The 15969-nt window shown below is 39.9% G+C and overlaps 1 long non-coding RNA gene and 1 pseudogene across 1 annotated transcript; both read right to left on the bottom strand.

The window, feature by feature from the left end:
- Positions 1 to 3891: 3891 nt before the first annotated feature.
- LOC115489433 lies at positions 3892 to 5250 on the bottom strand (annotated as a pseudogene).
- Positions 5251 to 6636: 1386 nt separating this feature from the next.
- LOC115489545 lies at positions 6637 to 11780 on the bottom strand. Its single transcript, XR_003954129.1, has 2 exons — positions 11434 to 11780; positions 6637 to 6763 (listed from the first exon to the last, which is right to left on the bottom strand). It is a non-coding gene; the product is annotated as an uncharacterized LOC115489545 (long non-coding RNA).
- Positions 11781 to 15969: the final 4189 nt, after the last annotated feature.

The raw sequence follows: 15969 nt of genomic DNA, 5'->3' as shown, positions 1-15969 counted from the left end.
CTCATATGGTGAAACTACGTTCAAGTTTCCAGGCATCAGGTATTGTGGAGGTCCAACCTAACTTTACTCATATTTTGTTCTTGAAAACATAATGACTGTCTCTAATAAAGCTTTCTGCTTTTCATAGTGTGCTTCTCAAAACATAACACCTGTTCTTTACCACCAAAGAACAAATCCAAATGATTGTTTAAACTATAATACCTATATTCTATAACAGTTGATACAGTAAACTACATAAGCCCCTGTCCTTAAATCCTGATTGGTGTGAAAATGAAGCTGAAAGAAAGATGAAATTTCAAGACCTGTAAGTCATATAAAGTACTCAGAAATTGCTGGTTGTTTGTAAGCTTAGAGGCTCCTGGGGCTGAGAACAAAGAAAAACAAACCCGGGCATTCTTGGGAACAGCTTGACCAAAAAGATAAAAAGCAATATGAGGACATAACAGGGCTATCTGAACTGAGTCAACAACTCACAGAACCCTGACCTGCACGTATTCTTTTGCTGATGTTTGAATAAGCCAATAGTGTGTCACGATGCTGAGTTCCCCACCCCTAAGCCCTTTACCCCATAAAAACCCCTAGCTTTCGAGCCTCGGGGTCGAATCCAGTGTCTCCTGTGTGAGATTCGTTTTTGACATGGAGCTCTGTCATTAACCTACCTCATGTGTTTACAGTAAGGAGGACTCTTGTGTTTCTTTGGGTGTGCTCTCTCTCCCCAGACTAGAGCAGCAGTCCCTGAAAGGGGGTCTTACAAAGCTATAATTTTGAAGGAATGTTTCTGCCTGTCCCTCCCCTTTTTTTTAAATATATATAAATGTTTCTTTCTTTTATTGTTTACTCTTTTTTTTATACAATCCACACCTTCTACCCCTTATCTTATTCAGAGTTTCTATTCCTGCACAAACATCATGACCAAGAAACAAGTTGGGGAGGAAAGAATTTATTCAGCTTACACTTTCATACTGCTGTTCATCACAATGGAAGTCAGGACACGAACTCAAGCAGGTCAGGAAGCAGGAGCTTAAGTAGAGGCCATGGAGGGATGTTTCTTTACTGGCTTGCTTCCCCTGGCTTGCTCAGCCTGCTCTCTTATAGAACCCAAGTCTACCAGCCCAGAGATGGTCCCACCCACAAGCAGCCTTTCCCCCTTGATCACTAATTGAGAAAATGGCTGTCCTCCAAAAAAGGAAAGAGCCTGGTGTGGGGGCACACACCTTTAATCCCAGCACTCAGGAAGCAGAGGCAGGTGGATTTCTGAGTTTGAGGTAAGCCTGGACTACAAAGTGAGTTCCAGGATAGCCAGGGCTACACAGAGAAACCCTGTCTCAAAAAAACAAAGGGGGGGGGGCGGAGAGAGAAAATGCCTTACAGCTGGATCACATGGAAGCATTTCCCCAACTGAAGCTCCTTTCTTTGTGATAACTCCAGCTTGTGTCAAGTTGACACCAAACTTGTCAGTACAATTGACCCCTTGTCAACTTGACACACAAATACATCACTAGTAAGCCTCAACCCTTAGTTTCTTATTCATCCCCAAGATCTAAACAACTTTAAATGTCCCTGTCTTAGTTAGGGTTTTACTGCTGTGAACAGATACCATGACCAAGGCAAGTCTTATAAAAAACATTTAATTGGGGCTGGCTTACAGGTTCAGAGGTTCAGTCCATTTTCAAGGTGGGAGCATGGCAGTATCCAGGCAGGCATGGCACAGGAGGAGCTGAGAGTTCTATGCCTTCATCCAAAGACTGCTAGTGGAAGACTGACATCCAGGCAACTAGGGTGAGGATCTTATACCCACACCCACAGTGACACACCCATTCCAACCAGGTCACACCTATTGCAACAAGGCCACACCTTCAGATGGTGCCACTCCCTGGTCCAAGGATATACAAACCATCACAGTCCCATAGTCTTTACATATTAAAAGTTCAATCCTTTTAAAATATTCAATATCCTTTAAATTCCAAACTGTTTTACAAACTCTTAACTGTGGAATCCACTAAAATATTTTTTTCCTTCAAAGGGAAAAATATGAGGGCACAGTCACAATCAAAAGAAAAATTAAATTCCAACTGTCCAACGTCTGGGATCCAACTCATTATCTTCTGGGCTCCTCCAAGGGCTTGGGTCACTTCTCCAGCCCTGTCCTTTGTAGCACACAGCTTGTCCACTAGGATCCAGATGGCTGTACTTTACTGCTGCTGCTGTTCTTGGTCATTCATGGTCCTGGCTTCTCCAAACACTACATGACCCCTGGGTCATTAATTGCATCTGAGGCTGCACCTTCACCAATGGCCTTCCATGGCCTCTCATAGTGCTGAGCCTCAGCTGCTCTGCCCGATCCCTTCATGCCAGCAAAACCAGTACCACCTGGGTAACTTTTACACGTTACCAAGTCCAGCCATAGCACAAGGCAAACCTTGGCTATCTCTGGAACACAGCCTCTGTGCTCTCAGAAAACACTTCCGAGAATATGTCACCCCAATGATGCTGGTCTCTTCTTAATTACTGCTAAGTTTTTAGCTACAGCTAACCAGCATCAATAGTCCCAGTAATGCCAAGTTTTCACTCTAGTAGTTCTGGTATCTTGTTAATCACAGCTTATTCTTCAGCCCTAGCTAGTCAGAACCACAGAATCTTCACAATCCAAAATAGCAATGGCCCTGAAAAGAGTCTTTAATTTTCCCTCTGAAATTTCACAAGCCAGGCCTCCATCTTCTGCACTGATCTCAACATTATCTTCCAAGCTCCTACACAACATCCCACAGAGTTCTTAAAACTGAATGTGTCCTTTGGCCCAAAGTTCCAAAGTCCTTCCACAGTCCTCCCAAAACATGGTCAGGCTGTCACAGGAATACCCCAGTTCTCATACCAATTTGTCTTAGTCAGGGTTTCTATTCCTTCACAAACATGATGAGCAAGAAGCAGAGGGGAGGAAAGGGTTTCTTCAGCTTACACTTTCCAAATTGCTGTTGATCACCAAAGGATGTCAGGACTGTAACTCAAGCAATACAGTAAGAAACACCCCTGTATCCTCTTGAATCCTTTGTATGATTATTTTCATGATGATGAAGAATTAGAAATGTTTAAAGGCTTCCCCATATTTAATGCATTTATAGGGTTTCTCTTTCATAATGATGAAGATTTGAGAATCTGAAAAGGTTTCACCATATTATATTCCTAAATTTCTTGGCAGTATGGATTGTTTCACTGTGAGGACTCTAGAAATATTCAAAAAGCTTCACCATATTAACTACTCTCACAGGACTTTGTCTACATTATGATTTCTTTTGTGTCTTTGAATATGATTGACAAGTGAAGGCAATACCACATGGCTTCCAGACATAGGGTTTCTCACCTCTATGTCTTCTTTTATGTATTTGAAGATTTTAATGTACAAGGCTTTGTACCTTTAATAACTTTCATAGGGTTTCTCTCAAGTGTGTCTTCCTTTATTTACTTAGAGAATACTGTGACTTATAAAACATTTACCACATTGCTTATATTCATGGGTTTCTATCCAGTGTGTATACTTTTGTGTTAGGAGATGACTCTTTATAACTGCTTTACCTAATTAGTGATATTCAGAGGATTTTTCTCCACTACATGTTCTTTATGGATTTGAAGATGATTGTGATGTAGAAGGGTTTCAGGACATTGCCGATATTCATAGGGTTTCTCTCCAGTACAAACACGTACTTATATATTTTGAGGCCACTGTTTTGTGAAAAAAGTGTAAAAGCACATTGCTAACATTCAAAAATCTCTCTCCTATACGTGTTGTTTTATGATTTTGTTGATGACTGCTTTCTGAAAAAGTTTAACCACATTGGTTAAAGTCAAAGCATTTCTCTCAAGTATATATTCTTTTATGTATGTAAAGACTATTGGTTTTTGAAAAAGCTTTACCATGTTGGTTACATTTAAAAGGTTCCTCTCTGGTATGTGTTCATTTATATACGTGGAGATCAATGCTTGCTGCAAAGACTTTATAACATTAGATGCCTTCATAGACTTTCTCTTCTGTATGATCTTTTGTCTTTGGAGGTCACTCCTTCCTGCAAAGGCTTTACCACATTGGTTAAATACATAGGGTTTTTCAGCTGTATGTATTCGATGATATTCAAGACCACTGCTTCCTGCAAAGGGTTTACTACCTTGGTTTCATTCATGGGGTGTTTCGCCTGTATGTGTTCTTTTATGACATTGGAGACCACTGCTTCCTGCAAAGGCTTAACCACACTAGTTACATTCATAGGGTCTCTCTCCTGTACGTGTTCGCTTATATATCTGGAGAGTACTGCTTTCTGCAAAGCTTTACCACATTGTTTACATTCATAGGGTTTATCTCCTGTATGTCTTCGCTTATGTATTTGAAGGTCAACACTTCTTATAAAAACTTTACCACATTGCTTACATTCACAGGGTTTCTCTCATGTATGTCTTCGCTTATGTATTAGAAGGTCACCACTTCTTTTAAAAGCTTTACCACATTGTTTAGATTCTTAGGGTTTCTCTCCTGTATGTGTTCGCTTATGTATTTGGAGAGTACTGCTATGTGCAAAGGCTTTACCACATTGTTTACATTCACAGGGTTTCTCTCCTGTGTGTGTTCGCTTATGTATTTGGAGAGTACTGCTATGTGCAAAGGCTTTACCACATTGTTTACATTCATAGGGTTTCTCTCCTGTATGTGTTCGCTTGTGTATTTGGAGTTCTCCCCTTTTTACAAAAGCTTTATCACATTGTTTACATTCATAGGGTTTCTCTCCTGTATGTGTTCGCTTATGGATTTGGAGAGTACAGCTATGTGCAAAGGCTTTACCACATTGCTTACATTCATAGGGTTTCTCTCCTGTATGTGTTCGCTTATGGATTCCGAGATGACTGCTTCGTGTAAAGGCTTTACAACATTGGTTACATTCATAGGGTTTCTCTCCTGTATGTATTCGTTTATGAATTTGGAGGTCACTCCTTTTTGCAAAGGCTTTACCAAAGTGGTTACATTCATAGGGTTTCTCTCCTGTATGTGTTCGTTTAAGTCTTTAGAGGACACTCCTTGTTCCAAAGTCTTTACCACATTGGTTACAGTCATAGTGTTTCTCTCCATTGTGTATTCTTTCATGCCTTTGACTATGACTCTGATATGCAAAGGCTTTACCACATTGAATAAACTCAGAGTGTTGCTCTGCAGAAGAACTTCTTTCATGCCTGCAAATACAATTGGCACACGTGAAATTGTTCTCGCATTGATTATACTGATGAGTCTTTTTATCTGTATGAATTCTTTTAAAAATTGGCTTCATTCAAAAGAGCAATCTAATGTTAATGTAATATGCCTTTGTTTGCATTCAAAGGTGTTCTCCTCGTTATGGATTGTTTTACATCTTTGAGGATACATGAAATGGGAACAGTATTGATTATCTGGCTCACATTTATAGCATACTTTTTGTATAAAAGGTTATTCACATATTTGAAAAAAACAGGAAGAACTCAAAGTCTTTGCACACTGATTGCATTCACAAATTCTGTTATCATGAGAGTAATACTACATTTGGAACATGAACAAATGCAAACAGAATATAATTTCTACTACCCTAATTCTAATTATGATTTTCAGCAGTTTGAGTTGGAAAATGTCCCCAATAATGTTGGGAAACTAAGTACTTATAAACTTACAGCACATTTAGAATGTCACTCAAAGTATGTTATACTGCATATCCTCTTGTTGTTCTGAAAAAGTGAAAGGTATGTGGCATCTTTCAATACCCCTATGCTCACAAGGGCTGTATCCATAGTAACGTATGACAACCATATTAAAAGAGAATAACAAGTGTAAAGGTGCCATATTACATTCACACACGTGACTTTTTTCCTCATAGAGATGTAGTATAGCGATTAAGGTTTTTCCACCAAACCATTTTTGAATCTTATGAACTGTCCATCTCACTAAATTTAGCAATGATATTACAAGTATATCATTGAGCTCAGATATACTATGGATTATTTGCTTATTACTAGGTTTTAGACATATACTTGTCACCTAATCACTGTGTGTTCCTTTTGCAATAGCTAAGCGATATGAGACTGAAGACACTCGCACTTGTACAGCATGGCTCTACTAGGCTTGATTTAAACAGTAACATACCTGTTAAGCCATTATTTCTCTGTCTTTGAACTAATAGAAAGTCTTGCAAACAATAATTACATATCTGCCATAGACATATATGATTTTATGAAATTCAATAAACATCCATAACTGAAAGCAGTGCTTATTGTACCCTATTGGTTTTCTTTACTACTTGTAGCACACGTTAAACTTTCTTCATAGGCATTTTCTCATCAGCTTGCAGAGGAAAATTACCTTCCATGACTTCTAGAAGTTTGGAAATGGTCTTCAATTGTATGTTCTTCCCAACTGTAACCTAAACACAGTACCAGAGAAAGTATGTTACATTATTGGCAATTAGGCAACATTTAAGTTACTAACTCCATTGAACTTTAAAACCATGACTGATTTATTCACCATATTCTTCCTCATTCTCAATTAAAATTACAAAAACAAAAAACAATAACAAAGAAACAGTTGTGCATACATGTTATAAAGTAAAAAAAAAAAGAAAAGTCCAATATTATCTATAGCTGTGAGATTCCTATAGGTCTCTACCATCACACCTTTGTAGAGACTCTTCTGAGAAGCATCCAGCAAAGCCCACTCTTCCTGAGTGAAGTTCACATGCACGTCATCATAGGTGACTAAATCCTGTAGGATTTGATAAGTGTGCACAAAGCAAAATATACAGACAACAGTGTAAAGGTTTATTTCAAAATGAATATTCGCTGACTGCCCTGCCTACCCACATAGTACTTTTTATCCAGTCTTTCACAGTTGGACAACAAAAACTTAAGTAAATAAATGGTCTCTGGGAACCTGATGCCTTAGTTTTAAGATGTTCTGTATGGAACCATGTAGAATGCTGGTAGACGTTTTTGTTATTGAGATCAAATATGCAAGAGTTCCCTTAAAACTGCAGTTTTCTCTCACCTATCCATGTCACAAAAGACCATTTCCATCTCCCCTTACCTTCTTGTCACATGTCCCCTTCCCTTCTTAGCCCCCAAGTATGGACAGACACCCCCTTCTCAACCATAGCCAATTCTCCCAAAGACCAAGCAGTCTGTCTAAAGAACAAGCCCACTATCTGTTTTCCTAGACAGGACAGTCTCATAGTAGCCCACAGAACTGCCACACAATATCAGGGAAAGCTTCCTCTGCCCATTTCCACGTGACCAATTTTCAACTTTTCTTCAATAACTAAGGCAACTACACCAGGAACAATGTGAACTTGACTAATATTACCTGTGCTAGTATGTGTATAGAAATAAAATAAAATCATATTTCCTGACTGCAATAAAAATAACTCAAAGTGACCCCTAAACTGTTATAAATCTGACCCTTCAGTTACTACTGATCTGTCTTCCAAACAGAGAGGCCCCATGCTCCAGAGTTCTCTCTGTCATTGTAGATGATCAGAAAGTTGAGCTATTGCTCTATAGCTGTTCATGACCCTTTGTACTTTCAGGCTAAACCAGGCCCATGGGAGCCCATATACAAAACAATGCTGAATGATAACTTAATGTCTGCTTCCTGCCATATGCATTATGCTCCAATCTGTCCTATCCACCCACCCAGCACCATCAACACCTGAGAAACTTCTGCATGTCAGAAGCTCCTTTTTTAACAAGAATTGAAGTTCTGTGAATCATGCCATTTTGACAACAGGGAATAGAAAGATAAAAGGAATCTAATCAAATATTTCTGAAGGATGATCGCTGACAGCTCTTTACTACTACCTTCTAAACTATTTATAAAACTAGTCACACAAAACTGAATACAGAAGGGTCATGAATTCTAGAAATCAAACCATTAGTTTTCCAATGTTGTCCTATGGCACACCAAAGGCAATGCCTGTATATGCACACTGCAGAGTGACATTTAAGTTCCATACCTTGCCACTCCCAGGGCTACCGAGCCACCCCCACCCCTGTAAATCCACACTCAGAAAGAGTCAAAGGACAAGGGCCTCTGTTATGATCACCACATGGACCAACAGAACCACACTCTGACCCACAGTCCATTTAGAACCAGCAGATCAGACTCAAATAGCTCTGCAGACTTGCTTCTCCTGTACCGTCAATGGAGATTACTATAATAACCAGGGGATGTCTTGTGGTCTTCCAGGCAGCTTATAACACATGCATCTGAGGAGAATCCCGTAGAGAATCTGCAAGCTACCTTCCCCTAGTGTTCCTGATTGTTAGTCCTGCCCATAGTCCCTCATTAGGATGGAAAAGTCAGCTGGGCCTCAGGGCAACAGCAGCTCCTTCCACTGTGGGATCACAGAGCAAAAGATTTAGACAGCTAAAACCTTCCAGGCTAGGCTGTTACACCCTACATGCAGACATAGCCCTAGTCTGGAAAATTTACATTTATAAGAATGTTCTAGTCCTGGAGACCAAGTAATTTCCATTTAAAGGCCCAAGGTCCTTTCTTTATATATTCAATTATGCATGCAATACCCACTACAGCCATCTCTACTTCTTACTGGGGAAGTCCTGCAGCCAACCTGCAATCAAATTCATACATTGACAATAATTTAAAAGTGAATGTGACTATGACTTTTAAAACTAGAAGCAGTTATTGGGCGAGAAAAAGGAAGAAAAAGAAGAAATAAAATGTAAGGACATCACTGCTCCTAGGTATGGTGGAGGAGAAAGTATATTATACACAAAAGAGTGAACATAGCCTGACCCAATTATACCTGGGATAGTATAGAGTAGACATGACCTGGGACCTTGTGGAGAGAGGAAGGAGGGCAGAAGCAAGAGCCAGATCAAGATGGTTAATGATAGATGAAAAGCCCAGTTCCTAAATGATTGGATTGCATAAGGAATGGCAGCTGGGAGATTGGCAGTCCTACTGCTGGGGTAGATGGCGAGGTATGCCAGCAATATGGTGTCACAACGAGGGCCTGTGATCTCATTTGACATTGCCCTAATCTGAAAAATGCCCGAAGATGACCAGTATGGAATTTAACTGATTGTGCAAAATTGATTACTTGACTCCTCATGGTGAATGTCAACTACTGCCAAAGCAGAAAGGCCTCACCTACCTTATTCCTCCTCCTCTTCTGTGCTGCAAGTAGACCAGCTTCAAAGTTGGTCAGTGAACTCAACCTTATACCTGTTCCTCTTTATTTGTAACCCCCTAATTTTTAACCCTGTAACCCAGGGAGGTTAGACAACACTCATTCCCTGGTGTCTTTTGTCTCACTGATCAGTCAGAACCCAGCTTGACAGGAGTTGTAGGACTGTTTTCCAAGCCCTGGGCAGCAGAGGGAGGATTAGGAGTTCAAAGCAAGTTTTAACTACATGGCATAAAGAAAGTAGGAGCTACAGGAGATGTTTCTCTAAACAGACAGATATGAAATCTCTTTAAAAACAGGAATGAAATTCTTAATTTTGGGGCAATATTGGAGAAAAGAAACACTTAAGAGATCACCCATGGATAGTCAAAATGAAATTTAAAATCTAATACCAAAAATGAACTTTTTAAAAAGAAAAAAATAAATGAAAAAATATATTACTGTACTGATTTGAAAAAGATCATGCCCTTCCTGGTAGAAGGAATGGCAATAATAAGATAGTGTTTGAACTTGCCCCTACGATCTTTGTTAACTACTGAGATCTATAATGTGACACACACAGCTACAGCTAATGGCATGTGTTTATATTTCTGAGATCACTTAAATATGTCACCAAGGTTTGCACATATCTCATAATACAGATCATAAAATGGGAATTCATCACTCACTGGCTCAAGCTAACCTGCCCAAAATAAACACCCACCAATCTAGTTTTACTAATAACCATTCTCTGTTGTAAACTTCTCTCTCAATTTATGATTTGATTTTTTTGTGTGAACTTGTAGTGTACTCAGTAACATGTGATCAGGTATTCTGAAAGATTTATAAGTACAGAGGACAAGGAGATATGGAAAAGAGAAAGGAGAAGTTTTTTTGCCCTTCCCCACTTAGGATCTTTTCGCTTTTCCTCTTAGATAGCTTTCATAGGTAACTTTTGACAACTTAGTAAAAACTCCATAACCACTTCTTTGAGTGTCCCATTTTCTTCCTGTGATTTCTGACCTGCAGGCTAAAAGTTAGAGACCAGCAGTTCCTTCTGAGATAGATCAAAGGCCACATTGCTTAATCCTCAGCTGTTAGGCTACAGGTGTTAATCACCGAAGCCCTCAGTCTTCTACCCTCAGAAAGAGCAAGGAAGGTTTTAGGCTCAGGTGCTCAAAGCAAGGCTTAACTACATGGCATAAGGAAAGCCTGAGCTACTGATGTTGCTGTAAACAGAAAGATATGTAATCTCTTTAAAAATAGGAATTAAATTATTGATTTCTGGGAAATATTGGAGAATAGGAAGAAGTAAGAGGTCAGAGCACCTATACATAAAGAAAATAAAAATTGAAAAAATAATACCAAATATTGGCTTTTTAAAAAGATAAATATAATTGAAAAATATGTCACTATACTGATTTGAAAAAGATCAGGCCTATCTTGGTAGAAGGAAAGGCATTTATGAGATAGTGTTTGACCTTGTCCCTAAGTGCTTTGTTAACTACTAAGGTCTATAATCTAACACACACAGCTACAGAGAATGGCATGTGTTTTACATTTCTGAGCTCAATTAAATATGTCAACAAGGATTGCACAAATCTACATAATACAGATCCTAAAATGGGAATTCCTTACCCACTGGCTCGAGCTAACCTGATCAAATAAAACACCCTTCAATCTAGGTTTACTAAATTACATCCATACATGGATACAGTCTGTAAAATTACAAAATCATTCTCAGTCCTTGAATCAGGTCCTTCTCCATAACAGTGACTCCTGCAGCACACTCCCTTTTCCTTTGGTCTGTGACCTAGCTCTTGTCAGCACTGTTTTACCTGACAGTGTACACAGTAAGCTGTTCCTCTGGTTCTCATCCTGCCAAATATATTTCTCCACACAAGCCCCTGACACAAAGGTTTTGTCCAGATGCAGTCTTATAATAAAGTTAATCAGAGGCCACAGCTGGGACCAAAAGGAGAGAGTAGGTCCACAAAGGACCTCACAGATGTCCCCATCTGTCTGGCTGATGCTGACAATCCAGCCTCTGGGAAGAGATATTACACAATCATCCTTTGCTAAGATGCTTGCTCCTCCTCTTTGTGGGAGATGACATTGCACTTACCATGTCTGAAGTTCTAAGTTTGCCTGAGCTAACCTCACAGCAACCAGCAAAAATAATAAGAACCGATTCCACAGAAACACTGAGATCAGCTGAGTTACACAGAGGAACATGCAGGCTTAGTACCTGGAAGAGTCACCTCCTCTTCTGACTGGCAGCTCCATGTGGAGGCTCTAATTCGCTATTGAGTCTTGAGTGAAGTGAACACCAGGCTTAGGGTTAGAGTGTGCTGTAGAGATGCAGCCCAGTGGTTCCAGTCTGGGCCAATCCTTTTCCAGATCTGCAGATTTGCAGTTCAGTAGCACCAGTGTGTCTCCTCCAATAGTCTGTTCCTTCACCAAGCTCTTGGGAGAGGCTAAGATTCCTGATCCTTGCTGCCTAAGTGCCTGCCTCTCCCCTTTCTGGGCAGTGCCCCTGGGTTCACTGCTTTGAAAGTTTGGAGTTTGCCTGAGCTCTAATTCCAGCGCTCAGGAGGCAATTCCCCTTCTTCCTCCTGGAATCAAGGTGGATAACTTACATTCCCCATCAATCAGCTGAAATTGGAGTTACCAAACTGTCCACAGGTGGTCAGTGCCCAAATATTAGTAACTGAAGAGATTTTTAGGACATAAGATTTTGTGTTGTGGCTTCAGGCTGGGTTCAGGTAAATGGCAAGTACTTTCCACCCAATGGCTATGAGACAAGGCTCAGAGCAATGCAGGACACATGTCAGACACTGTGGAGCACTCATGTTAGTCAGCTCATTGTCCTCAGTGGGTTGTCAAAACAAACATAATAACAACAAACCCACACCTATATTGGTAAAATATATCACTGTACTGATTTGAAAAATATCAGGCCTTTCTTGATTGAAGGAATGATATTAATAAAACAGTGTTTGACCTTGCCACTATGTGCTTTGTTAACTACTGAGATCTATAATGTGACACACACAGCTAGAGCTAATGGCATGTGTTTTACATTTCTGACACATTATATCTATATAGTACAGATCCTAAAACAGAAATTCATTATCACTGGCTCAAGCTAACCCTTACAAATTAAGTACCCACCAATCTAGTTTTATTTAATCACATGCATTATTTAATACATGCTGTTAAATTACAAAATTATTAACCTTGCCTAACTCTTATCCTTCGATAGAATGGTGACACCTGGAGCAGATTCTCTTATGGTTTTATCTATGATCTAACTATCTCCTGCCCTGTTTCAACTGACAGAGATAACAGTAAACCGTTGCTCCTGTTCTTATCTAAAGGTGGAAGAAATTAACAGTTCATTATATGACTCAAATGAGCAATTATAAAACACTATTTTGCTACATTCTTTAACTTAAGAATTTAGGAATTTCCATCAAGAGTAAAGCAAGGTCACTGTCCTGGGGAGCAGCAGACCAGGGTCAAGGCTTACTGAGTCAACATAGCTTGTATTAGAAACATCTCTATATGGGGAAGAAGAGACAGCTCTCCCAGAATTAACATGTCATCCCAGAAAGAAATCTCTCCATATACAACTAAAATATTAATTAGGAAAATTTTCTTAATGGCATCATGGATTCAGCTGCGGCTAATGCTCAAAGACCAGGCAGCCAAAGACAGGTTTTGGATTCCACACATGCTCTCATCCATAAGTTTCTTTCCTGTTCAGTCACCAGGTTATTTTCAACAATTTAAATATGGACTGGAGATTACAAGTCCTACTTAAGACTGCTAGGAGATTTACACAGCAAAGACCCCCAGAATCACTTATTAAGTGCCTCAGATCCCTGAAATAGCAAGTCATTTCTCAGTGATAGATTCCTGAGTTGGAGGTCCCAGAAGATGAGAAAAATAGCAAAAGTAGAAGGTAGAATTTACAATAGCTGTAGTAGTGAGAGCTTACACAAGCTATGTCTTATGCCAAGTAAACTTTTTAAGAGTAGCATCTTGTGCCAGGTGTGGTGGCTCACGCCTTTATTCCCAGCATTGGGGGGGGGGGGGGGGAGGCAGCGGCAGGTGGATTTCTGAGTTCAAGACCAGCCTGGTCTACTAAGTGAGTTCCAGGACAGCCATGGCTACACAGAGAAACCCCGTCTCAAAAAACAAAAACAAAACAAGAGTAGCATCTTGTATCCTTCTCACAGGGGATAAGTGGAAAGAAATGGAGACCTCTATAAAGTCTTTAGAAACTTGCATACCCTGGGACAAACTCAGAAGTCTAACAAAACAACACTGCACAAGGGAACTGCCAAGTATCTAAAAAATCATGACCAACCAAACCCCCAGTGGACTTGGGACAGAGAACCATATCGCCATATTGTGGAGAAAGTTGGAATCTCAGGATCTGAAGCTTCTCCTCCCAGAAGCCCTAGCCACAGAACATTGCCACCTCTCCTAATGCTACTCCTGGCTTAAGAGAAAGAGCACTATTTTGTATTCAATGCACCAGGGCCTTAGGTCAAGCTCCTAAGCCTTAAGGCTCCAGGCTCTTAAAGGTCTGGAATTTAGGATTCAGGTATGCAATTCTCCACACATTAGGATCAAGCTTTATTTGAGTGGACCAGCCCTCAACACAGTAGTATTTTTCCTTTCAAAGAGCTGTCACCAGCGGTAGTCCTGCCCTTGAGGCAAAACTATGCTTTGTCCATGAAGGAAAAGAAAATTATGGATGAGAGCATATGTGGAATCCAAAATCTGTGCTGGGATTAAAGGCGTGTGCTTCCATCCCTGGCTCTCTCCCTATTCTTAAGTTATCGTTTTCTAAATATACTTAGGTTATTTGCTTTCCCTGACTCAAGTGGGGGATCAGCCCCTGGGCCTTCTTCCCTGAGTAATTCTATGTTGACCTGCCTTTACTTCTGATATCTCTGCTCCCTTCATAGTGATTCTTTCTTTGTCCCCCTTATTCCCTTGCTTGTGCAATCTAAAAGTCCTGCTTGCATTTCCCTGTGCAGCCATTGCCTGAACGGCAATCATTTATTATCAATCAAAGCCAGCTGGAGGCAGGGCTACTGAGCCTCTCAGAGCAAGCATTTCGGGAGGAAAATTAAGACATAGCATAATATTCAACCTGCAATACATGCACATAACCAGGGACTTTGAAACTTCAGATGGGTTAACATTGAAAGAGCACAGCTGGCATCAGGCTGACAATCCGCTATAAAAATGCCCAGTCTTTCCAGATACCTTCTAATTAATGATGCCCTAATCAAACTTTGGGTTTGTTTGTTTTCATAAAAAATAATTCCTAAGGAATATAATGTTGAAAATGAAAATGTAATTATTAAGATGAAATACTGATCTGACTCTACTGTTTTGTAGATTTTTTCTTTTTTATAATGTGTTTATTTTTATGTTATATATATGGGTGTTTTGCCTGCATGCGTGAGGGTGTAAAATTGGCTGAAACAGAAGTTACAGACAGTTGTGAGCTGCCATGTTGTTTCTGGGAATTAAAGGTGGGACTTCTGCAAGAGTAGCCAGTACTCTCAACCATTGAGCCATTTCTCCAGTCCCTAGAGTTTTTTTTTTTAATTGTCAGAATTCTAAATGTATATACTATGAAATTTAATTATATATCCCTCGTCCCCCTCTACAGCCCACAGATCCATCCAAATCAACCATCTCCTCACTATGAAATCTCCTCCTCCTCTGCCTTCTCCTGATCCCTACTAAGTCCATTTAGCAATGCCTGCATGGGTCTGACTGTGAGGCCCGTTATTGGACAATGGGCAACCTTCCAGTCACCTCATCCTCAATAAAGAATGACCCTGATCTCTCAGCTGCAAATAGCCCTTCAGTTGAGGGTACAACTATGAGAAATGTTTGGCTATTCTACATAGCCAATTTTGGCTTAACCCTCTCACCCACCCTTTGATTGTCCTCATTTCAGCTGATTAAACCTTCCATTTTCTAATAAAGAAAAAATTATTTTATTATTCTACGTGTATGAGTGTTTTGCCTTTTTGTATGTTTATCACATGCATTCCTGATTCCCTCATAGGACAGAAGTGGACAATGAATCTTTTGTACTGGAGTTTTATACAGTTCTGAGCCAATGTGTAGACACAGAGAATACAGGTTCTCTGCAAAAGTAGTCTTTTTATTTTAAATATATTTTTATTAGATATTTTCTTCATTTACATTTCAAATGCTACCCCCTTTCCTAGTTTCCACTCTGGAAATCCCCTATAACCTCCGTCCTCACCCTGCTCCCCAATCCACTCACTCCTTCCTCCTGACCTTGGCTTTCCCCTATTCTGGGGCATAGAATCTTTGCAAGACAAAGGGCCTCTCCTCACATTGATGGCTTACTAGGCCATAAGACAGGAGTACCAACATGTATTTTCTTTGATATTATTTTCTTTGATTATTATATTTTCTGGCCTCGAACTCAGAAATCTGCCTGCCTCTGCCTCCCAAGTGCTGGGATTAAAGGCTCGTGCCTCACGCCCGGCTCCATTCCTATTTTTAAAGAGATAACATATATTTCTGTCATTGTCACTTTCACTTTTAAATTATTGTTAATGTATGAATTTGATTGCAGGTTCGGTTCAGGACTTCCCCAGTAAGAAGTAGAGATGGCTGTAGTGGGTATTGCATGCATAATTGAATATACAAAGAAAGGATGCTGGGCCTTTAAAATGGAAAATACTTGGTCTACAGGACTAGAATATTCTTTTAA

Source organism: Mus musculus, chromosome 2, assembly GCF_000001635.26.
Source record: "Mus musculus strain C57BL/6J chromosome 2, GRCm38.p6 C57BL/6J".
Taxonomy (NCBI): domain Eukaryota; kingdom Metazoa; phylum Chordata; class Mammalia; order Rodentia; family Muridae; genus Mus; species Mus musculus.
The sequence above is the reverse complement of the archived record's forward strand: the minus strand, read 5'-3'. Positions and strand labels throughout refer to the sequence as shown.